A 25,270-nucleotide genomic window follows, 5' to 3' on the forward strand; every position below is an offset into this window, starting at 1 on the left:
AAAAAGAAAAAGATTGTGGAGGAAGCGCAAGCCGAGGCAAAGGAAAGAATGGAGAAAAGAAGACTACTGCGTCAGAAACAGCGCAATGAAGGAGCAATACGAATAAACGCAGTCAGTATAACATAAATGGATAATGACAAAGAAGAACCCATCATTGAATGCAAAGTAGGAACCAACCAAATCAAAGCCAGAGCACTATTGGATTCAGGAGCTCAAACTAACCTACTTTCACTCAGTTTGTATAGACAATTGACAAATGACACTAAATTACAAACTGCCAAGCAAGAGTTAAAGAGTTACTCTGAGAATTCAATCAAAACTGTTGGATGCATAGTTTTACATATATAGATTAACCAATATGTGTATCCTCATATGTTTTACGTGGTTGAAGACCAAGCTACACAACATCCATTATTGCTAGGACAACCATGGTAGAAGCAATACAATGCAATGATTGACTGGAGTTCTAAATCAGTGCTTATCAAATACGAAGGTGAAAGTCAATCAGTTAAGTTCACCAAAGGAGCAGAGCCAACTCCAAAGGAAGAATCCAAGAACAAAGGTAAACAACAACTAGAGAAAAAGAAGAAGCAATGGCAACCAAAAGTTTCTATACAACTGGATTGCTCTTCGACGAGGAACTCTCAACATTGGATAAGGAAGACAAGCAATAATATAACAGCTCAACCTTGGGAAAAAACGGAGTCAAAGTTGGTATCGAGACCAAAAAAGGTTGTGCCAGAGAACACAAAGGTGGAAAACAGAGTCTTCAATACCAGACAACAGAGTGATTCCAGACAATCAAGGATAGTGAAACAGATTTGGATTCCAAAGAAGTTCATGATGGCACAAAGCTATAGCAAGCAGAAACTCCCTTTCGTACAATCCACGGAAACTCCTAGGTATTTCAAGGCGAGGAAATCAACACAAAGAAGAAAGCAGGTTTGGGTCGCAAAGAGTTTGTGGCAAGCACAAGCGAAGCGGAAGCAGATTTGGATGGTGAAAAAGAACAACAAGGTAAAGAAGAATCCATCTACTGATTCTACTACCGAAGTGCCAAAACCAACCCAAAACCCGACCACCAATCCTTCAATCAAACAAAGAGCAGCTTTATTGGAAAGATTGTTGTATCATCGCTCTACAATTGCATTGGGAACTTATGACCAAAACAACTACAATGCTTCGCCCACAGACACTCCATAGTCGTCCGGGAGGACTCAGACTAGGAGGGGGGGAGGTATATAGGTATACAGGAGCTACAAAGCAGCTACAAGCAAAAAAAAAAAACAAAGAAAAACAAAAATTATATTACAAGGGCAGTGTTTTACATGATTTTGCAATTTTTATGTTTGATTGCAGATATTGATAATATTTATGCCCTTATATATACCTTGTTTTGCAACAAGAAGAGATCAAATGATGAATTTGGGTCTCTAGACGTGTAAATATCGCTAAATAAGAGTGTTTTTGGAGCTAAAAAGTGGTAATCCAAGTCCAAAAATCACAAATAAGTGTATATTCATATACACAGGGTTACCATCTATTTATTGTGTACGTTTGGAATTTTTTGGCTTCAATTTGCTATTTTTCTTTATTTTTTATGATTTTCTTAATAAAAGTAAAAAAAAAATTAAAAAAAAAGCAGGTGAAATGAGATCGGAAAAAAGAAAAGAATAGACGGTGATGGTCCTAATGACAAGGGCAACCCATGGTAAAAATTGGGTACAATTCTGAAAAAGTTGCGGAAAGTCCGAAACGGCAGAATTTTGGCAAGTGGACGGAATTCTAAGAAAACAAGTCAAACGGAGTCCGATTTGGAAAATTTCAGATCCTAAAGCGCATCTCACAACGAGATAGGAGCACATGACAAATTTGGTGGCAAGTGAACCGGGAAGTCCGAAATTAAGTATTTTTCACATCACTTTCAAGCTCATTCACACTATTACCTTCTTGGAGAAGAGCAGAGAGCCACAGGAGCACAGATCTTCTACGACCTTCTACGACTTCTACGAGAGCTCAGAGGACACCAGACATGAGAGGTAGACTCGTTGCCATAAGCTTTTGATGCTTATCATTAACTTTTGTCGCGAAAACTGACCAAAACCAAGAAACAAGAGCAGACGGGGAATGAGGTAGAATGCTAGGTAGTGGCACAACTGCCTAACCAAACCTTGCAAGAACTTAAATGTGGGTTACCCTAGTATAGAAGATGGGTTTCTAACACTCAAAGCTCGAGAAAGAACGACTGGAAAAACCCTAGGTCAACAGAGCCTGCAAGAGACAAACAGGAAAAAGTTGTCGAAACAACACGAAACTTCACAGGAAGTTCAACCACATCAAGGACAATGCAACCATAGAATATCTCCAAGTTTGAATCAAAAAAAGTAGGTCGGAACAACCGATTTGGTTGCGGACACACAAAGCATCATTTTGGCATAACGGTTGAAATTGACGACCGAATGAAATGAAACTTCACAAGCAGCTTCAAGTAACTATCGATGACTTATGTTTGCAAGCAAAACCCAAAAGAAAGCTGATTCACTTACCGATGGTGAAAAAGACGCTTTCGGGCAACCAAAGGGAGAAAGATGGAGAACGGGGAGCCAAAGTCAAGTTCAACCAAATAGATGGCTTCACAACATATCCAATGAGCTGGAAATGCAACTCTCGAGAAGAAAAGTTGAAGAAATTGAACTCCAAGGTAAAAAGACGACTTCGGAGACTGAAATGCCTATAAGGGGGCTTTTTAGCTAAACTGATGACTTTTTAAGTTGAAAACTAGTTAGCAGGGCTTAGGGCACTAGCACAAAGCATTCTTTGCACAAAAAGACCAACATTTCAAGAAAAGACATCATACGCGTATGATGTCTCACAACATGAATTTCACATCCATTTCAACATTTGAGTGCATAGCCTCATTCCACATGTTATCACATCCTATGAACCAAGTATCATGAGAATTGGAGTTAGAAAACCCAAGGAAAACCAAAAAGACGCAAAGTAGGCCATAAAATTGATTTTTGGTCCTAATTTTGTCAAAATAACTCCAAACTCATTGAAACTTTGTAGGATTGTTGTTAAACACATCTACAAGCTATCTGGAACCAAGAAGCACCATTTTCACACAAAAGACATCATACGCGTATGATGTCTATTTGCACTTACAGAGCCAAAATTGCTCATTTGTCATCATACATCCATTATATATATCTAATACATGCCACATATGAAATTTGGAACCATTTGGTCAAGAGGATCACCCCATTAGCCCAATTGAGGGAAAATCCTTCACCTAAAGCCTATTTTTGGCCCAAATCCAACATACTCAAGTCCAAACCAAGATTTGAGTAGGAACAGTCCTTCACTAGTACATGGGGAATCCATAGAACCAATCCCATGTAAAATTGATGAAAAAGACATCATACGCGTATGATGTCTCCAGAGCCATTTTTAGCCCAAAATCTATCCAAACTTCATACATCCACTGAATAAGCCTATCTAAAGCCAAATCCAAGCTTATAGAGAAATTTGGTCCAAAAATACACTAAAAGACATCATACGCGTATGATGTCTCACTATGTGATTTTGGCACCTCAGGGCTTCAACCACCAAACAGAAGTGATCTACATGCCATTTGAAAGTGAACCACCAAGTTTTATCCAATTTGGATCATAAAATCCAATTCCCTTTCAAAATTTTGCCAAGAGCCGGAACTGGACTAAATTGGCCAAAACTTGACCAAATGGGATCCAAACTCAAATCCAAGCATATGATAATCATGTATACACTATCAGCTACAAGCACAACCAATATGAAGTCATTTTGACACAAAAGACATCATACGCGTATGATGTCTCCAGCATGATTTTGAGCCCATTTTGCATATTTTTTCACCTACCTTGCATCCTTAGGCCCTGAATAGCTCATGTTTCAATTTTCAAGTCATTTGGATAGTTAAAAGCTTCATTTCGGCTTTCAGTACTAAAAAGACGCTAACTTCTGAAATTGGAGTTACAGGATCCATGGATTCCACCAAGTCATCGGCAACGAAGAGAAAAAGACCGACAATCAAAGATGCTATTGCAGAAGCGGAACCATTTGACATTCCAGCAGAAACCCTCAAGCCAACCAAAACTTGGGTGGAGGAAGTAGTATTGGAGAAAGAGGGAATAAAGATCTACCAGGGGACTTTCAGAGATCCTCAAGGGCAAGTGGTGGATGTACCGATGATCCCACAGGAATTGGTAGATTTTAGCAGGTCAGAAGACATCAGCAGGTACCTGGAAAGGGCAAACTTGCACAATTTCTTCACCTCGAGACCATCAGGTGTGGATACAAGAAGAGTGTACGAGTTGGCAACATCCATTCAGAAGGATGGAAAGCCACATTGACAGCCATGGATGGAGAGAAGGTAGAAGTACAGATCACTCCACAGCTAATTGCAGACGCATTGAAGCTGCACAACAAAGGGAGCTCGGTCAGGGAAAGAAGGGAGGCCATAGAGGTCTATGGGCCCAAGAAACAGAATGCGACCTATGGAGATATGAAGGACCCAAGAGCGGCAACCCTTTGCCGACTGTACAACCAATTTCTTCATGTTTGTAGTAAAAGACCGCAAAAGTATACGACACCACCCCATGCCATTGCGACCACCATCACATGGGCATTAAAGAGCAATATGCCAAAAGAGGTGAATTACGCTCAACACATCCACGAGCAAGTAATTGCCATGCACAACGAGAAGCCAAAATACATAGGAGGAGCGGAAATTCTGACAAGAATAGCTTATGAAGCTATTGGAGCTAGAGATCAGTGGCCAAAGGCTCCCTCTCAGAATGAACAGCCCGAAGTATCCAAGAGGGCATCCACAAGAGCACGCCGGAAACTAGAAGTAGTTTCAGAACCTGAAGAGGATGTGGACGAGCCACTTAAGAAGAAAGTAAAGAAGAAGGTTGCTCCCAAGCAAACCAAAAGTCATAAAGCGGCAAGAATGGAAAGATTAGTGGAGTAGTTGAGAGCGAAAAGATCTCTAAAGGGTGACTTTGAAGAAAAGTGGGTGCCAGACCCCACTAAAGTCGGAACTAGCTCGGCCAGGCCACATATTGATCAATACGATCAATATATTAAAGCTTATGAGGAGTTAGAGGCTATTTTGGAGCAGCAAACTGTCGAGCCATACACTGAAGAGGAGGTACAGCAATTAAAAGCTGAGCTGAAAAAAGACGACAAGGGGAAAAGGAAAGTAGATGGGTCTACTAAGCCTCAAGAGAAAGATGGGCAAGCCGACAAAGGGAAAGCCAAGGAAGATGAGGACAAACATCCCTCTATGACTGATGTACCAAGCCCGAAGAAGACGGAAAAAATTGTGGAAGAGACCACAGTAGAGGTGGACACATATGTTTTGGAAAAGCCAGAAGCCGAGACCAAAGAAAAGAAGATAGATCTAGTTCAGCAAAAGAGAAATGATTATGAGGATCTGGTAGAGATAGGATACACCGAAGAAGAGGCCCTTGAGGCAGTTTATGGGATCACCCTACAAAAACAAGATGAACGGAGAGGGACGGAGAAAAAGACAAAGAGTAAAAAAGAAAGTGAAGAGAAACTGGACGAACCGAAAATACTAGAAGAGCCAAAGCCAGTGGAGGTGGTGGCGGAAAGAGCTTTAGAGTTGACAGATGATGATGAAAAAGACATGCACATGGTGCATGAACTGCTCAGCAAGATAAAAGAAAGGTCCAAGGAAAAGGAAGTAGAGATTGAGACAGCCAAACAAAGGGAAGCGGAGTTGCAGAGAAATTTAGAGAATGCTATGACTGAATCTGAAAGTCATAAAGCATCACTCTATGACGCGGAAAACGAGAGAGACGGCTTGATACTCCAACTAGCCGAGGCTTCAAGAGAAGTAACAAGTGCACAGGAAGCAAGGGAGCGGATAGAGGATGAGTTGGAGGCGGCTAAGGATGAGCTCATTGAGCTAAGGGAAAGAGTCGAGCTCCAAGAAAGAACAATCACTAGACTCAGGTCTACCCCTAGAGCTAGCAGAGCAGGAACCGAACAAGAGGGAGCTATCGTACCAGTTTTGGAAGACCAGGTCCGAAGCTTACAAAGAGAGCTAAGATTAGAGCAAGTGCAAAGGTTGCACATTGCGGAGGGATCATTGGCCGCAGAGGAGAGGCTCACATTAGAAAATCAAACACTACGGACAGAGAATGAGGCCCTCCGCAAACAGCTCCAAGATCTACAAGAGCAACAAAGGAGAGAGACAGAGACACCACAAGAAGAATCAGGTGGAGCAGCCATAGAGCTACCAGAAACTGGAGAGGCAACCACAATTGAAGATCCAGCCCTAGCTCAAGAGGTGGCCTCGACTTCAAGAATCTCTGAAGAAGAAGAACAAAGGCTCCATGACCAAATAGAAAAGTCAGCAGAGGAGAGTGCCAAGGCGGAAATGGAATGGGAGAGGAGACTCCTAATTTCCATTAGACTTCAGGGACTAGACACAAAAGTGCTCCATGAACAGTGGATGCAACCCAGCCTGCCTTTCCCTTTGATGAAATTTGAAGTGCTAAAGACGAAAAAGAGACTAGAAGGGGAGCAGTATGTCGCTCTTTACGAAGGCGACATCACAAAGGAGGAACAATCAAAGAAGATAGTAGATTCACAACCTAGATGGAGGAAAGGTTGGCTGAACAAATACCCAGCCTACCTCATCTACTTGGTGGAGGCACCAAAGGAGATCCGGGAGGATGCAACCTTCTGCCCGGTGCCAAGAGTCAGAAACTGGAAAGAGCATGGCAGGATTGCAGAAAAGAAGCCAAATTGGCTTAATTATCCCAGGATGCCAGGACCAAAGGCAGGAGAGAGAATAGGTAAAGCCTACATGGTGAAAACCCTAACGGGCACCATCAAGCTCTTTACTGGCTCTCCTGACCTTTCATGTGAGATGCTCAAGAAAATCTGCAGGACTCTCTTAGCTTGCATTGAAGTGTTCGCGCCAGATAAAGCCACGACCTCGAGTCTACTATCGATGGCCGACACTGTGTCTGATATGATGTACGATCTTTCATTGCAGCCTTCTCCAAAAGTGTTACACCTCCTATACCAAAGGATTATGTTTTTGCCTAGCTTCCACATGCAAACATTCGAAGAAGCTTTCTACACCGGCTTTTTCACCCACGAAAGAAAAATATTCGGCCCAACCTTGACCATTGGCAACCTACGATATGAATCACATTTGCAGATGCTCAAGACGACAGGACTTTATTGACCCAGCATAAAAGTCATGTCAGGGACGACATGAACGCGGGGGGGGGGGGGGGGGGAGTGTTGAGCCAGGAGAGGATCACACCCACATTTTTGCTCACACTCATCATTTTGTAACCATTGATTGTAATAAATGTCTTTCCGACATTAATTTTGATTTGAGCCATTCATTAAGTAACGAGACTCAATTGAGTTTCCAGCTTGTAATCCTGAAGTAATTTCACTTGCTGATGTAATTAGTTAGAGATGTTCTCACCTCCAAGGATGAGGTATATAAGCCAAAGTCTTTGTAACCTAGGCAGATTCAGATTATTAATCAAAGTGAGTTTTTGAGCGTCGTGACTGTGTCTGAGAGAGAGAGAGAGAGAGAGAGAGAGAGAGAGAGAGAGAGAGAGAGAGAGAGAGAGAGAGAGAGAGAGAGAGAGAGAGAGAGAGAGAGAGAGAGAGAGTCTTATCTACTTGCTACGCGAGCTATGGAGCCGCCATTGGAGAAGCGACACCGCCATTGTGTTAGCAACGGCCAGAGCTACGCATAGATACCAAGAGTGCGCGCTATCGGCTTCTATGTGTGGTAAGTTCATACGAGTTTCGGTGTGAGTTTTCTTCCAACTCGTGTGTCGGAATTGAGTGTGCAGCATATCTATAGAACCACAACGAGTAGAGCTACACATTAGTACCATCGGGGTCAAGTTTCGGTCACCTGTATATTTTGGCCTGTCTTCATACGCGTTTACCGCACGGAGTGGTTATAGGTTGATTTTGCAGTTCAAGTCTTTAGGGTGTTGTTCTTACCTAGTGTATAGACTTCCCCTTGAGTTTGAGATCGATTCAATGATTCTAGATCCTGTTTCGTATAGCATTCGTTCGTAGTACGGATTTCAGTCACTTGCGTATTTTAGAACTTAGATTTGATTTCCTTAGTAGTGATTGTCATTAGAAGGTCGAGTAGGTGATTTGACACCCACCTAGTTGTTTCCATGCGCCTGCGGGTCAAGCTCCGTCCTCGTCTGACAAGTTCTATTGTTGGTTGAGTTCTTGCTATTTAGCTTCCGCTAGCGGCGTAACCGCCTTAACAGTCATTTGAGATGATCTTAGGGCGTCCATTCATGAGGGAAGCAAAAATGGTGCATGACTGGTCCAAAAACCACGTCTACTTACAGTTCCAAGACTCTGTCATTCGAGTTGATCTTTTAAGTGGTCGAACGCATCCTCTAGGAAATAAATTCATCATTGATAATCGATCAGACACAACAATTCACTCAGCTCCATTACAGTATTGTTACACGTGTAACGAAGACACGGATATTGGGGAGAACTCTCCTTATATGGATATCCTACCCGGAATGGCTGAGTCAGACAATGTCGATTGGGTACACCTAGCGGCAACTATAGATACATGGGGAGCTAGAGGAACAACCTGGGTAACACCAGATGGGGAAGAGATACCACACATTGCACCAGTAAACATGTTAGGTGTAGCGCATGTAACATCCGATGATAAGAAAGAGGCACACCTACCTGAGAGTGAAACTGATGATTCCTCAAAGGCTTCAGGCCAATACACATTAGAAACGGAATCTCAGGGAGAAATGGATTCAGAACTTGAGGAAACATCGAGTGAACCAAGTATAGAAACTAAACACTCAAGGCCTAGTACGACCATCTATGGTAATTTATATGAGAGTGAAGAAGATACAAGCGAAGACCTATCAGGCGAGTCAAGTTCAAACATTTACCAAAATCAAAACCTTAACAAGAAACAAAGGTCATATAAGAGACGACGATATCGAGCAAATGTGAGAGCAGGATAAACAAGGAAAGATCTACTGTAGAATGGCTTAGCTATCTAGGGGCATGTGATGCTCATCGAAAGCTAGTAGACAATTGGGGTGAACATCTCCAGAGTGTCATGTGGTTACAGAGCCGAAATTGAGTCGAACTATAAGAAGACGTCAAAACCGAGAGTTAGCACAACAACAAAAGGAGGCAGAACTAAAAGAAAGGTCTCTGTCAGGACAAGAGCTTGCTGACTTACATACGGCTCCTGAACATTTTAAATCTTATACCACGGGGGAGTGAAAGGTTGTGTATGCCAAAGCCCAACAAATACCTACCAATGGAAGCAGTGGAGTCTATGATGGTCCAGCGGTAGTTAAAGAGATAGAATTAGCAGAACCAGATGAGGAGTCTAAACCAGTCTTTATTGCTCAAGACCTTACCGAAACTGAAGAGACTGTACTTAAGGAGCTCCTCAAGGAATACAAGGATATCTTTGCTTGGACATATCATGACATGAAGGGCGTTCCACCTTCTGTGGTGCAACATACAATTCCCATGATCAACATTGCTAAACCCGTCCAGCAACAACCCTATCCAATGAATCCTAAGTACGTCAAAATTGTACAAGAGGAGATTGAAAAACTTATCCAATGTGGATTCATATACCCTATTGAGCACTCAGAATGGGTTTTTCCAATAGTCATTGTGCCAAAAAAGAATGGGAAACTAAGAGTGTGCGTGGACCTCAAGAAAGTTAATGCAGCTACTAGGAGAGATCATTATCCCTTGCCATATTCAGAACATGTGCTTGAAAGAGTTGCGGGCAAGGAAGCTTATAGCTTTTTAGATGGGTACTCTGGTTACAATCAAATCACAATTTCATTAGAGGACCAAGCTAAAACTGCTTTTATCACAGAGTTTGGAGTGTTTGCATTTCGTGTTATGGCTTTTGGATTAACAAATGCCCCTGCTACATTCCAACGATTAATAAACACTGCGTTTAAAGAATTTCTAAGGGAGTTTTGTGAAGCTTTCCTAGACGACCTTTGTGTTTATTCTTCTTGGGAGAAGCATTTGTTATATCTACGAAAAATATTTGAAAGGTGCAGATTTTATCGCATCTCATTGAACCCTTTCAAATGCCAATTTTGGGTTAAGCATGGAGTCATTCTAGGACATATAGTGTCCAAGAACGGGATATCCACAGATGAGAGTAAGATTAAAGCCATTGCCGATTTGCCACCACCTACGAACTATAAAGGAGTTCAAAGATTTATGGGCCAGGTTGGTTATTATCGAAGGTTTATTTTAAACTTTTCCGAGATAGCGCGTCCATTGTACAAGTTTCTTATCGAGTTTCACTGAACGGAAGAATGTCATCAATCTTATGAGTTATTAAAGAAGGCCCTAACAAGTGCTCCAATCATGCGAACACCTGATTGGAATGTACCTTTTCATGTGCATATTGATGCATCAAACTTTTCTATTGGGTGTGTTCTAACTCAACCAGGAGAACATAAATTTGACTACCCTATTAGCTTTGCAAGTCGCCAATTAAATGATGCCGAGATGAACTACACTACTACAGAGCGCAAAGGTCTAGCTATGATTTACGCAGTAAAGAAATTTTGCTATTACCTTCTTGCTACCAAGTTTGTGTTTTATGTTGATTATCAAGCATTGCTATATTTGGTAAACAAGCCATGTTCCACAGGTCCAATTACACGATGGTTGTTAATTCTTCTTGAGTTTGACTTCACCGTTGTTGTGAGGCCTGGGAGGAAACATGTCATGGCGGATCATTTATCTCGTATCCCTAATGGCGAAGCTCCTACGGGGGTTGATGATGTTGCCTGATACTCCTTTGTTCATTGTTGAGACAATGCCTGAATGGAGTGAAAAGATTGTTAACTTCTTAGTTAATGGTTTTCCACCCAAAGAGTTGCGAAAAGATATAGCTCGAAAACTAATCAAGGAATGCGAACCCTATTGCTTACTAGCTGGAACTCTCTATAAGAGAGGAAAAGATGATGTTCTTAGACGCTGTGCCCGCGAGGATGAGTATTTATATATTCTACAAGAGGCACACATGGGCGTAGCTGGTGGTCACTTTTCAGGAAAGTTGACTGCCCAAAAGATCTTACAGTCAGGCTATTGGTGGCCCCCTCTGTTTAAGGATGCATCACTTTTTGCAAAGGGATGTGATGAATGCCAATGCTTCAAGAAGCCACAAAGAAGGGATAGGATGCCTCTACATCCCATCAAGGTAACCCAACCATTTGAAAAGTGGGGCTTAGACTTCGTAGGACCGATTAGTCCGGTTGCACGTAACACGCAATCACGATATATCATTGTGGCTACCGACTATGTAACCAAATGGGCTGAAGCAAAAGCAACATGAAAGGCGGATGCAAAAACAACAGCTAAGTTCCTCTTTGAGAACATTATCACACGTTTTGGATGCCCCTTTGAACTTGTGAGTGACAATGGAACTCATTTTATAAATGAAGTAATAAAAGAACTCACATCAAACTTCATGATATCTCACCACAAGTCTACACCCTATTATCCCCAAGCAAATGGCCAAGCTGAGAGTACCAACAAAACTCTCATCTCCATTTTGACAAAGACAGTTGAGGCTCATTGCACTGATTGGGACCTAAAGCTTACATCAACTTTATGGGCTTATCGTACTGCGTATAAAGTTGCTATTAATTGCACACCGTTTAAGATGGTGTATGGCCAAGAAGCAGTTATGCCATGGGAGTTTGTCATTCCTAGTCTTCGAGTAGCTTCTCAAGAAGGTTGGGATGGTAACCCCTTAGTGGAGCGATTATATATCCTAGAAAGGCTAGATGAAGAGAGGCAATTAGCTGTGCGAAATGCTCTAGTGGAGAAGGATAGGAGAAAGAAGTGGTTTGATAGCCATTTAAAGGATAAAGACATCAAGGTTGGTGATAAAGTTCTTATGTATGGGGTACGTAATGAAAAGAAGAAATTGAAATACGCTGGTAAGGGACCATATCGAGTGTGTGAAATTACCCCGCAAGGTACCATTCGTGTGGAGACTCTAGATGGAGTTGAAACCATTGGATTCCTTAATGGGAGTAAATTCAAAAGATATTATGATCCTCTAAACCAGGAAGAGTTGCAAGCATCCATCAAAAGAAGGCTGCCAAGGAACAAGCAGAGCTTAGAAAAATCCAAGCAAGAGTTGAGGCTCGAGAACGACAACACAAGAATCAACAAATACCTATTCCCATCAACACCATGGAAATAGATGACCGACAATGGGAATTTCCAAAAGATGCAGTGTCAACAGATGATGAATGGTTAGATGGAATGGACCTTCGCATCAAAGTACAACTCAAGAACCATAGCACAAATGCATTGGTCGATACAGGAGCTAGAGTAAATACAGTCAGTTATTCCACATACAAGAAAGCAACAAGTTATTCATTGACGGTAGGAATAGCGACTATCAAAGGATGCAACAAGAACCCAAAACCAACATTGGGAATAGTCAACTTGAATGTGATAGTACATGGATGTTCATGTCCTCATCAGTTTGTATACTTACCAAATCAACACATGAATGAGATGATGATTCTTGGGATCTCATGGATGCGGACGTAGAAGGCAGTACCACATTGGGATACGAATCAGCTCAAGCTATCACTTAAAGGCGGACAAGTGATTGTTCCAATTGCACCAAGCAAGGAGGAATGGAGAGGAAGTTACCAGCAGAGCAAACCACGAAGTAATCAATCTTCTTCATCCTATCGAAAGGAAAATGCTACAAGTAGCATGCAAGGAGTCAGGCAAAGTTGGCTACCGAAAGCACAGCTTAAGGACAAGCCAATACAAATCTGGGTGTCCAAAACAACATCGAAAATACCAAAGATGGTTCCAAACGTCAAAACACAGAGACGAGCATCTTCGAGAAAGGAACCTAACATGAAATGGGTTTGGAAGGAAAAAGAACACTTATTTTCTCCGCAAACTGGAAACAAATCAAGCAATGGGGAGTTAAGTCTCAGAAACCTCAATCACACCATTCTAACAAAGACAAAACAAGATACCAATGGCGGGTAAAAGCTCGGCAACAATCATTCTTGATACCAAAAGCTCAAGAAATTAGCGTGCTAAAGCATCCTGATGGCACAATCAAGCAAAGAGCCTACATGCTACAAGATTTGCTCTTTGGAAGACAACATCAACAAGTCTCGACATCAGAAACCCTTGAGTTAATCACTCAAGACCCACCTCTTGCACAACATAATGGTTTGAAAGCAAAGAGCCTACAGGCTACAAGATTTGCTCTTTGGAAGACAACATCAACAAGCCTCGACATCAGAAACCCTTGAGTTAATCACTCAAGACCCACCTCTTGCACAACATAATAGTTTGAACTGGATTGATCTTCAAAGCATGGTAGAGCCAACCAAGGCTATGCATAGACAATATTATTCAACCCATGCACACAGTTGTCCCGGAGTACGCCATCAGAAACCCTTGAGTTAATCACTCAAGACCCACCTCTTGCACAACATAATGGTTTGAACTGCATTGATCTTCAAAGCATGGTAGATCCAACCAAGGCTATGCATAGACAAGATTATTCAACCCATGCACACAGTCGTCCCGGAGTACGCCATCTAGGAGGGGTGGAAGAGTACTAAGTAATTAAGGGCAATGTTTGAAGAGGGAAGAAAAAAGTTTGATATTAACGTGTGATTTTTTGCAAAATTACCTAATAATGCCCTTATAAATCATCAACAGGAAAAAATTAACTGATAATATCTCCCCGATGAGTATAACTAGTGTATATACTATCAGAAAATCGTAAAAAATAGACCTTTTTGATTATTTTTCATCATTTTTCTCGATATTGAGACTTAAAAATGGAGAAATCCAACAAAAAACAATAAAGCTGTGTTTTTCAATGAATTTTCTTAATTATTGGATTTTCACTTTGCTTTTTTAGAGCATTTTGTTATTTTCTTTATTTTTTTTTAAAAAAAGTCAAAATTTAATAATAAATAGCAAAGGAGCGCAAATGAAAAAACTGAAGACACGGTGGTGATTACAAAGACAAGGTGGATAAGCACAAAAAATTTCAATTAAATCGGCAGATGGAAGCGGGAAGCCTAAATTAGCCGGCCAGACCTACTTTTGCACCGAATTCTTGCAAAATGAGCTACAGGAATCCAATCGGGGAAATTTATGAGTCTAACATAGATTTCACGGCCTGGTAGGACTAACAGGGGAATCTGGGGGAAAATGGTTTGGGAAGTCCGGGTATAGATATCCAAGGTAGGCTAAAACCACCTCATTTCCACTTGATGCCTTTGGAGAGAGAGCTTTTCAACCTCTTTCGCGCGTCTTTTTCGAAGCCCACAGTCGTCTTTTTTCAGCACCGTCTGACATGAGACATGAGGGGTAAGTTCTTTACTCATCAATGATCCATTTTGTACAGCCGATAGCTAGTGTAAACCCCTAGAAAAAACCCTAGAATCCAAGCAGTGCACGAAGACCTTCAACCAAAAATTGACCATAGCGGCTTGCCAACTCAACCAAATCGGATGAGATTTGAATTTTCGCATGTCCCAACATAATAGAACACTTCTATATCATCAGCTGACCATTTGGCAAGGGTCGAGGGGGTCCCAAGTAGAAAAGCTAGGTTTTTGCCATAATTGCATTCTGACTCCACAGACAGCTTGCATACGAGGTTCATATACAATGTATATGATTGGTTTCATAAAATCAATCAAGCAAAGTCCTCGGAAAGCAAAAAATGGCTAGAAGGCTACAAAGCGTCAAATTCGACATACGAGGTCAAATTGACTCCAAATGGGCCAAAATTGGGTGCAACAAGTCTTGAGAGAGTCAATAGGGCACCCAAACGCTTGACGATGTGATGTCCACCATGACTTTTGGAACCACCAAGAGAGGGATCTGCAACAAATACGATTGTGCTATCATCCACTTTCCAGAAATCCTTGATTGCAAGCCCTGAAACAAATAGTCCTTTCAACAAACAATGATCATAATCAAAAGGGTGTTGTCCACTTCTTTTATTGTCTGGCTCAAAACCTGGAGTATTTGGATAATTTTGGGCTAGCACCCGCAACTTAAATCCCGTCTCTTCCTCAAGGTTTGTTACTTCCTTAGCAATGCGACCCTCCTGGACCAAAACCAAAAGATAACAAGTCAAAGATTTCAATAGATTTCATTATTTGGATAATAACAAATTCACCCTGCCCAACCATACAAGCAAGCAGCTAAGAATGATGAAGTTTAGACAGGATGTAGAAAAACCCCAAAAAAAAAGAAGGATAGAGATTCAAAGGCACAAAAAGTGACCCTCCCAATGTTTACTTGTGGGTTTTGAGTACATATTAGCACTTCACAGTGCTTGGTGCGTGAGTTTCTTTTGGACTCTTCTCCTTGGCTTCACTGGACTTAAATACTTTTGACTCTTGTTGTAGACTCTTTGGGATAAACACGTCGTCTTTTCCAATATTCTGGAATCAAACAAGTAACTTGAAATGCGAAATTAATGCATAATGCCACGAAGTTAAAATGAGTTAGGCTAGGCATCAGAATCGACATATCTAAGTAAGAGGGAGGAGCTTATGCACTAAAGCTTAGAAGTGTGAGGCTTGGTAACTCAACAGGCAGTGTAGTCACAGAAATCGGTGATTTCAGAGTCGAACAAAGCACAAAGTGATGCCGGCAAGACCAAACTTTACCAAATTCAATTTAGGACTTGTTTGAGGTGTATAGAATGTGTTTAGGTCAAAATTTACAAGTTTTGCAAGAAAATGTTTACTGTTGTAAATAATAGTGATTATTTACTTTTGCACTATTTTGGCTTGAAATTTGCGTCATCACCTCACCTATCACTTGTTCACACCTATTACATGCCAAATTTCAAATATGAGCTAAAATGATCAACTATAACTTGGGAAATTGCCAAAAAACACAAAGAAGTCCTTTCAAGCCAATTTCTGAGTAATGAGCCACATTTTTTGATCCAAATTAGCTCATATCACATATAGAGGATCTATACCATGCCTAGAACCAAGTTGTGCCAAAAAAAAGTTTATTTTGATAGAAAAGTTAATAATCGCTATTATTTGCTTTTTGGCCAAGATGAAGGAAATTTGCAACTTTGCCATCATAGATCCAATGTACATGATGTCCTAAGACCACTAGCCAAGTTTGAATAAATTTGGAGCTCAAAATCTCAAAATTCCTTTATATCTACTGTTTCAGAGACCTAAAGCTTAAATCTGGCACCATTTTCACTATGTGCATCCAAATGAGCCCATATTTCACTCAAAGTAGGTATTTGGTATATTCAAGCTTGTAATACCAAATTTGCAAAAAGTTGAAAACATTACTCAGCTGTAAATAATTGCGATTATTTACTTTTGTTGCAAATTTTTGTTTTGACTTCATAATTTTGATCTTTACATGTTTTTATGCATCTATGCATGTTCAAAACTTGATTTGAAGCAAATTGGACCAAATTTGTGGGCATTTCAGATTGAAGGACATTTCAGAGAAAATCTGCCAAATTTGCTAACTTTGACACTCTATTTGCTCAACAGGAGCCATGCAAGCCGCAGAGAGGGCCAAGAAGAAGCTTAATCAAAAAGAAGAGTTGCAAGAGATACCACCATACCAACTGGACCCCGATTCAGCCAAAACGGCCAAAGCAACCTATCTGTCAAGAGAACAGCTTGAAGAGCATAACACCACAGTGTTCACCAGAAGATTCAAGAGCAAAGAGGGACATCAGGTAGAGCTACAACTCCTACCAAAAGAAGTTTATGATGTCGTCGCAAAACCCCAGACAAAAAAAGCCAATAGAAGGCTTGGTATTAGAGAATTTTATGAACAAGAGCCCTGTGGAGTGGACTTCCAAAAAGCTTATGAGCTTTTGTCCACAATCAAAGAAGATGGAACCGCTCAAATCTTTGACCAGCAAGAGAAAAAAGTTGAAGTGGGGATTACCAGAGAGATAGTGGTAGAAGCACTCAAACTGCCAACAGAGGGAATGACAATGAAGGCAAAGGACAGAAAGACGGCAAGCACCTTCACCAAAGAAACCGCCACTGCGACATTTGCCAACCTCATTCAAAAATAGGTGGAAGATCCCGCAAGGTTGTACGACTAGCACTTCCACTTCCTCACCAAGAGGCTGCCAAGGTATATGACACCAAATCATGCGGTTGCCACAACCTTTACACAAGTTCTCAAATCAACAACCAAGCAACCAATTGACCATACACAATACATGTTGTCCACATTGAAAGGGACAAATAAAGAAGGAAAAATTACATACCTGGGAGCACCAGAGGTTATGACCAAGATTTCTTACCATGCTATCAGCATGGCCCCCTACAACTTGCCGCCTGTTCCAGATCAGAACACTTGGATAGTGTCAGCACAACCCTCCCTCAAGCTACAAGATCTGCCAAGAGAACATACAAGTCTCACGAAGAGTCTACTGAGAGTTCACCAGAACGGAATAGCAATGAAAGTTTAGATAATGAGGAATAAAAAGCACGAAGGGAAGAGATGACGAGAAAAGTTGTGGCAGCACACTAGGAGGAACCTGTACAAAAACAAGCCCGATTTGAAATAGAAAAGCACTCTTACGAACGCAGTCTCCAAGCACAAGGCAAGGATCTGGCAAAGTGGGTACCCATTGAACTCAAAGGGGCAAGAACAAAGCACCATACCAGGAAACAGGCAGAAGACCCCTCAGAATTACTGGCAAAAATGTATCAAGAAGCAAAAGCTTTAAAGCTGAAAGAAGCCCAAGAAGTGGAACAGAAAGCTAAATAGGTGGCAGAGCAACAAAAGAAAGAAGAGGAAGCAACTGCACAAGGAGAAGCACAATAGGATCAAGGTGATGTGTCTCCCTAACCTTCTTTACCTGTTTCAGAACATGATCACCTCATGTTTAGCCCACCACCTTCACCAGCCAAAAAAACCAAAGAACATGAGCCCACCAAGGAGACAGAGCCTGAACAAAGAGAAGCAGCTGAATTGACACAACAAGCAGCTGAATTTACACAAGAGCAACATATAGAGCAAGAACCAGAGCGAGAAAGGACAGTGAGTCTTGCACCAGAGGACACCACAAACTTTAAGCAAACAAGAGAACCGGAGGCCGAGGAAACACCTTCCACCTCAACATAGTAAGAAAAGGCCGAGGCATTGACAAAACCTCAGGATACCAAAGCGAGAGATGATCAGCCACAGCCTCAAGAACAACCACAACTAGCCGCCATGACGCAGCCAAAAGATACATAAGAGACTGCAGAAACATCTAGGCAGCTAGCCAAAAATGAGGATTGGAAATCAAACAATGAAGTGATCCTACAAGTCAACAAGTATGCCAAGCAAATGCAGGACATGACGAAAAGACTCCGCTCAGCAGCACTTAGCCGCAGCTCAAGGGCTAAAGAACTTGAGATAGTGATTGACGCACTCTAAGGGGAGTTAGATGACCGATTAAATGTCATCACCGATCTACAAAGGCAAGTGCAGGAGTTGAAAGCTGAAGCTGAACAACATTAGCTAGCAAGGGATAAGCAGCAAAAAGAGATGGAGGAATTAGGTGACCTACTCACAAAGTTACTAGATGCTTGCAAAGAAAAAGATGAACAACTGACAAAAGCTACAAACAAACTTCTAACTACAACCCTGTCACTTCAAAAAATGCAAGTACAGCTAGATGTAGCGAACGCCTCACTACAATACTTAGAACAAAGAATAAATGATCATGCAATTTTCTTGCGGAGCAAGTACAAGAGAATCCAGCCGTAGCCTCGATCAAAGGAACAGACAAGGTCTACAAAGCATTAGAGAAAAAGAACAAGGACCTCGAGCTCGAGCTTAAACTGGAGCAGTCTCAGCGTAGAGAGGTACCTGGCTTTAATGCGGGTGCAAAGAGAAGACAAGCTGCTGAAAGAAATAGCTGAGCTTAAAAGAGTCAACCAACTGTTGAGAGAGGAACAACCAAAAACACCAGAAGAGACAAGAACTTCAGAGCAGCCATAGATAGAGATCCCCTCAGTTTCATTTGCTAAGATGGAGAACAAGGACAAGGACCTCGAGCTCGAGCTTAAACTAGAGCAGTCTCAGCGTAGAGACCTGGCTTTAATGCGGGTGCAAAGAGAAGACAAGCTGCTGAAAGAAATAGTTGAGCTTAAAAGAGTCAACCAACTGCTGAAAGAAATAGCTGAGCTTAAAAGAGTCAACCAACTGTTGAGAGAGGAACATCCAAAAACACCAGAAGAGATAGGAACTTCAGGGCAAGCAGATAGAGATCCCCTCAGTTTCATTTGCTAAGATGGAGACACATCCAGCAAAAGAGCTAAGTGGCGAGGAGGAATTTCAAGTACACATAACCGAAACGGATACAATGCCAATGTCAAAGGCTGAGGAAGATGCACTGAAAGAGAAGATTACACAAGAGGTAGATGAGTAGTGGAAGGCAGCAATGGATTGGGAGCTAAGAGTTCTTCACTCTGTCAACGTTACACAACTCACTCCTAATCAAATCAATGCACAATGGCACCAACAATCCCTACCCTACCCTTTGATAAAGGTGGAGTTGCTCCAAGTCAAAGAGAGGATGTATAAAGACATGTAGGTAGAAGGAACATATCAAGACCACCCAAAGTGGAGGCTGAGCTGGTTGAACAAGAATCCAAGGTATTTGATTATGTTCACAAGAGCACCTGTGGCCATACAAAAGGATCCTACTTTTTGTCCTGTACCAAGAGTAAGGACCTGGTAAGCACATGAGGCACTAACAAAGAAGCGGCCAACTTGGCTGAACTACCCCCGATTGCATGGTCCAGAAAAGGGACCACTGACAGAAGAGTACATGGTGAAAACCCAAATGGGTGCCATGTCCTTCTTCAAAATTCTATCGGATTTATCTTGTGCTATGCTATATTAAATATGATGAATGTTGCTCACCTGCATCGAAATATTCCATGAGCCAGAGCAAGCAGGTGCCCCTTGGATGTCATTCCTTGAGGGTAATAAAGGATTATGCTACGACCTTAGTGGTCAACCTTCCGAAGAAGTCCTCTATGGCTTTTACGCCAGATGCATGTTTTTACCTTCTCACAATATACTGGCGTTTGAAATAGTGTTCTACACAGGTTTCTTTACTTCTGAACAAAAATATTTGGGCCAATGATCAGCAACCTGACATCACAATTTGTAGGCTACTCAGTTGTGGAGCTGAAAAACAGAGTCACTATGCAGTTCTTACAAGTGCTAGATAAAGAGAGGAAGATCACATACCAAAAGGCACTAAATGCGCTTAAAGACCGCCTCGCCAGTCGTCAACCCAAAGACTACTTCAACCCATAAAGCTGTGTCATGGACGACATAGATGAGGAGGGGGGGAATGTTAGCAGCAAGCTAACGCGGATACCATTTTTCGGAGCTCTTATTGTAGAAAGTGACTTTAAGTCATGGGAAAGTGGGCGTACTCCCTTCTTGCTAGAGAGAATATTTATAGAGGGATTACCTGACCCTATCAAAGAAATGGAGATCCCATCTTCCCCATGTCAAGGGACTGAAGCCCAAAAAGTGTCATTAAATATTGCCAAATTAATGGATTTCATGGCTTCAAAAGTTAGAACCACCATCATGTCTAAGCTATATGGAGACCCCGAGCTATTCTTAGCCCTTCAAGATTTCCTCAATGGAGAACTGAAGGTCGGTCTACCACAATTTGCACAGATGGATGGAGTGAAGGAAGCGTCAATAGAGGAGGAACATTTAGATCCACAACCCAATCTAAATAAGAACTCCGTTGTTGAAATACATGTTAGCAAGTTGGGACAATACTTTGAATGCGATGAATCCAATACGACCATACCAATCACTACCAAGGGATTAACTGTGAAGGGAATCCTTGATGGTGGTGTTGGGGTTAGCATTGTGACTAAAATTTGATGGGAAACTATGGGAAGACCTCACCTTGGGACTACAAACATAGAGGTAACGATGGCCAATGTGACTATTGTTAAGCCTATTGGGATGCTAGAAGATCTCAAGATCACGGTCTTTGGACAAAAAATAAGGAATACCTTCATTGTTATGGATTTTTCCAAGCACACTATGTCATCGGAGATGATCTTAGGATGTCCTTTCATGAAGGAAGCAAAATGATGCATGACTGATCTAAAAACCATGTCTACTTGCAGCTCCAAGAATTTGTCATTCGAGTTGATCTTGTAACTGATCAGGCACATCCTCTAGGGAACACATTTATAATTGATCAAAGATCTAACACCATAGTTCACTCAGCCCCATTGAAGTATTGTTACACGTGTAAAATAAACACTGGTGTTGGGGAAGATTCTCCTTATGTGGATGTTCTACATGGGATGACTGAGTCTGACAATGTGGATTGGGTCCACTTAGCAGCAACCATAGACACTTGGGGCAATAGGGGGACGACCTGGGTAACACCTAAGGGGGATAAAATGCCACAACTTGTACCCTTAAATATGATAGGAGCAATGCATATAGCTTCTGATGACCTACAAGATGAAGGCTTGACTGACATTGGAACTAGTAGCGTCTCAAAAGATTCTAGCCCACATGATTCAAAGTTAGGATCATCAATTGAAATCAACTTTGAGGACAAAGAATTTGAGTTAAATCTTGGTGTAAATGTGGGGACAAACCATTCAGGGCCCAGTGGTACCGTAGATGACAATCTATCCTGGAGAGGAGAAGACATGAGTAGCGATTCATCTAGTGACTCTTCCCAAGACCCCACACACTTACACCCTGCACCTGATCATTTCAAATCCTACACCACATAGGAGTGCAAAGTGGTGTATACAAAGGCCCAGAGAAAACCTATCGATGGAAGTAATGGAGTCCAAACCTGTTTTCATTGCCCAAGATCTGGCTGAGGAGTATGTACTTAAAGAACTTCTCAAGGAATTCAAGGATATATTTTCTTGGACATATCATGATATGAAAGGTGTTCCACCTTCTATGGTGCAACACACTATCCCCATGAATAACATGGCTAAACCAGTTCAGCAACGACCCTACCCAATGAATCCTAAGTATGCAAAGATTGTTCAAGAAGAGATTGAAGAGCTTGTTAAATGCAGATTCATATATCGTATTGAGCACTCAGAATGGGTGTCTCCAATAGTTATTGTGCCAAAAAAGAATGGGAGACTTAGAGTGTGCGTGGATCTCAAGAAGGTCAATGCCGCCACTAGGAGAGACCATTACCCCTTGCCATATTAAGAACATGTGCTTGAAAGAGTTGCAGGGAAGGAAGCTTATAGCTTCTTAGATGGGTACTCTGGCTACAATCAAATAGTAATTGCACTAGAGGACCAAGATAAAGCTGCTTTTATAACCAAATTTGGAGTGTTTGCATTTCGTGTTATGGCTTTTGGCTTAACCAATGCCCCTACTACCTTCCAGAGATTGATAAACACTGCTTTTAGAAAATATTTGAGGGAGTTTGTGAAGCTTTCTTAGATGACCTTTGTGTTTATCCCTCTCAAAAAGAATATCTATCATGTTTACAAAAAGTGTTTGAGAAGTGCAGATTGTATCGCATCTCCTTAAACCCTTTCAAATGCCAATTTTGGCAATTTTTCACCACCTACAAACTATAAAGGAGTTCAAAGGTTCATGGGCCATGTTGATTATTATAGGTGGTTTATTTTAAACTTTGCCAAGATAGCTCGCCCTTTGTACAAGCTTCTTATTGAGTTCCACTGGACCGTGGAGTGTGACCATGCTTATGAGTCGTTATTGAAAAAGACCTTGACTAGTGCTCCCATTCTATGAGTGCCTGATTGGAATGTAATTTTCCATGTGCATATTGATGCATCGAATTTTGCTATTGGGTGTGTTCTAGCTCAACCAGGAGAACTTAAATTGGACTACCCCATTAGCTTTGCAAGTCATCAATTGAATGATGCTGAGAGGAACTACACCACTACAGAGTGAGAAGGTTTAGCTATGATTTACGTGGTGAAAAAATTTTGCTACTACCTTCTTGCCAACAAGTTTGTTTTCTATGTTGATCATCAAGCATTGTTGTATCTAATAAATAAACCTTGTTCCACGTGAAGAATTACACGATGGTTGTTAATTCTTCTTGAGTTTGATTTTACTGTTGTGGTGAGACTCGATAAAAGACATGTCATGGCCAATCATTTGTCTCGCCTACCCAATGGTGAAGCCCCTACTGGAATCGATGATGAATTGCCCGATACTTCCCTATTCCTAGTCGAGATCATGTTTGAATGGAGTGAGAAGATTGTGGACTTTTTAGTTAAACGGTTTTCCACCCAAACAGCTTTGCAAGGATATAGCTCAAAAATTGTTAAAGGAATTTGAACCTTATTCTCTAATTGTAGGAACTCTCTACAAGCTAGGGAAGGATGATATTCTCAAACATTGTGCTCATGAGGATGAGTATTTATACATATTGTAAGAAGCCCACATGGGTGTAGTTGGAGGATATTTTTCAGGGGAAATAATTACTAGAAAGGTGTTGCAATAAGGCTATTGGTGGCCCACATAATTCAAAGATGCATCACTTTTTGCAAAATGTTGTGATGAATACCAACATTATAAGGTCACACAACAAAAGGCTAAGATGACCTTACATCCTATTAAAGTAACTCAAACATTTGAAAGTGGGGTTTAGACTTTGTAGGCCCGATTAGTCTGGCAATTTGTAACACTAAATCGCGATATATTATTGTTGCCACTGACTGTGTGACAAAGTGGGAGGAAGCCAGGGTGACACGCAAGGTTGATGCAAGGTCAACTACTAAGTTTCTCTTTATAAAGAAACTCACTACCAACTTCATGATAGCCCATCATAAGTATACACCTTATTATCCAAAAGAAAGTGGCCAAGTTGAGAGCACTAACAAGACCTTAATTTCTATCTTGACCAAAATAGTGGAAGCTCATCGCATAGATTGGGGTTTGAAGCTGACATCAGCTTTATGGGCTTATCGTACTGCTTACAAAAAGTGGCTATTAATCGTACACCATTCAAGATGGTATATGGCCAAGAAGCAGTTATGCCATGGGAATCTGTAATTCCTAGTCTGTGAGTAGCTTCACAAGAAGGTCGGGATGGTAACCCTTCCTTTAAGCCAAGAGGAGCTACAAGCCATCCATCAGAAAAAGATAGCCAAGGAACAAGAAGAATTGAAGATGATACAAGCTCAAGCTGAGGCTAAGGAGCGACAAAAACGTATAAGATGCCAACAAGAGGCCAACCTTGGAGTTACACATGCATTTCACGTTGAAACGGAGGATGATTGGTTGGACTTTGACACACCTCTACGATACCCTATTGAGCTAAATAGTGTCTATGGGAAAGTTCTATAGAACACCTTATTGGACACAGATGCTAAATATAATCTGCTATCATATGGGGTGTGGTGTCAATTAGGAAAGCCATCTCTAACTGAGAGTACTATCCAAGTCAAGGGTGTCAACAAGAAAAAAACTGCGGTTTTTGGAATCTGGCATACTTCTGTCAATTATGACAATGGGGTTGTGGCTCAAGAATTTTTGGTCATGCCTGTTGGAAGTATGGAAGGCAATATAAACCTAGGACGTGTGTGGATGATAGCCACCAAATGCACTATTGATTGGGAGACTAGGAGTGTCACAACGTAGAAACCAACTCTTAGCCATGCCAATCAAGCCATAGTCCCTAAGATATTGCCTCCTGAGAAAATACAACCCAAAACAATGCATGTCCAGGAGGTTGAACCATATGTCCCTATAGCACAAATCTCTAGAGCTTCAACTTCTTTTGCTGAAACAAAATATGAGACACCCAAGACCCATTGCAATATAACTAAGAAAACATACAAGTGGGTCTCTAAAGCTTATTTAGCAACGACTTTTTACGCTAAAAAATAGAAGCCTTGTAAGAAACGCCCCACTCGCTCCCAAAAATGTAAGAAATGTTGCGTTGGATTTCTAAATGACTATTGGAAGCCCAAGGCTACTATGAAGGAAATGATCAAATCTGGGTGCCAAAACGTAAATTGTGTTCTTACCTGTCACCTGATCCATGTGAGTCAAATCGTGTGACGATAAATCCGAGTGAAGATCGTGGGAAGGGAAAGATCACAGAACACTACACACCTGGTCCGGA

This window comes from Adiantum capillus-veneris, chromosome 1 (assembly GCF_014529385.1).
Source record: "Adiantum capillus-veneris isolate H3 chromosome 1, ASM1452938v2, whole genome shotgun sequence".
In the NCBI taxonomy this organism is placed as follows: Eukaryota; Viridiplantae; Streptophyta; class Polypodiopsida; order Polypodiales; family Pteridaceae; genus Adiantum; species Adiantum capillus-veneris.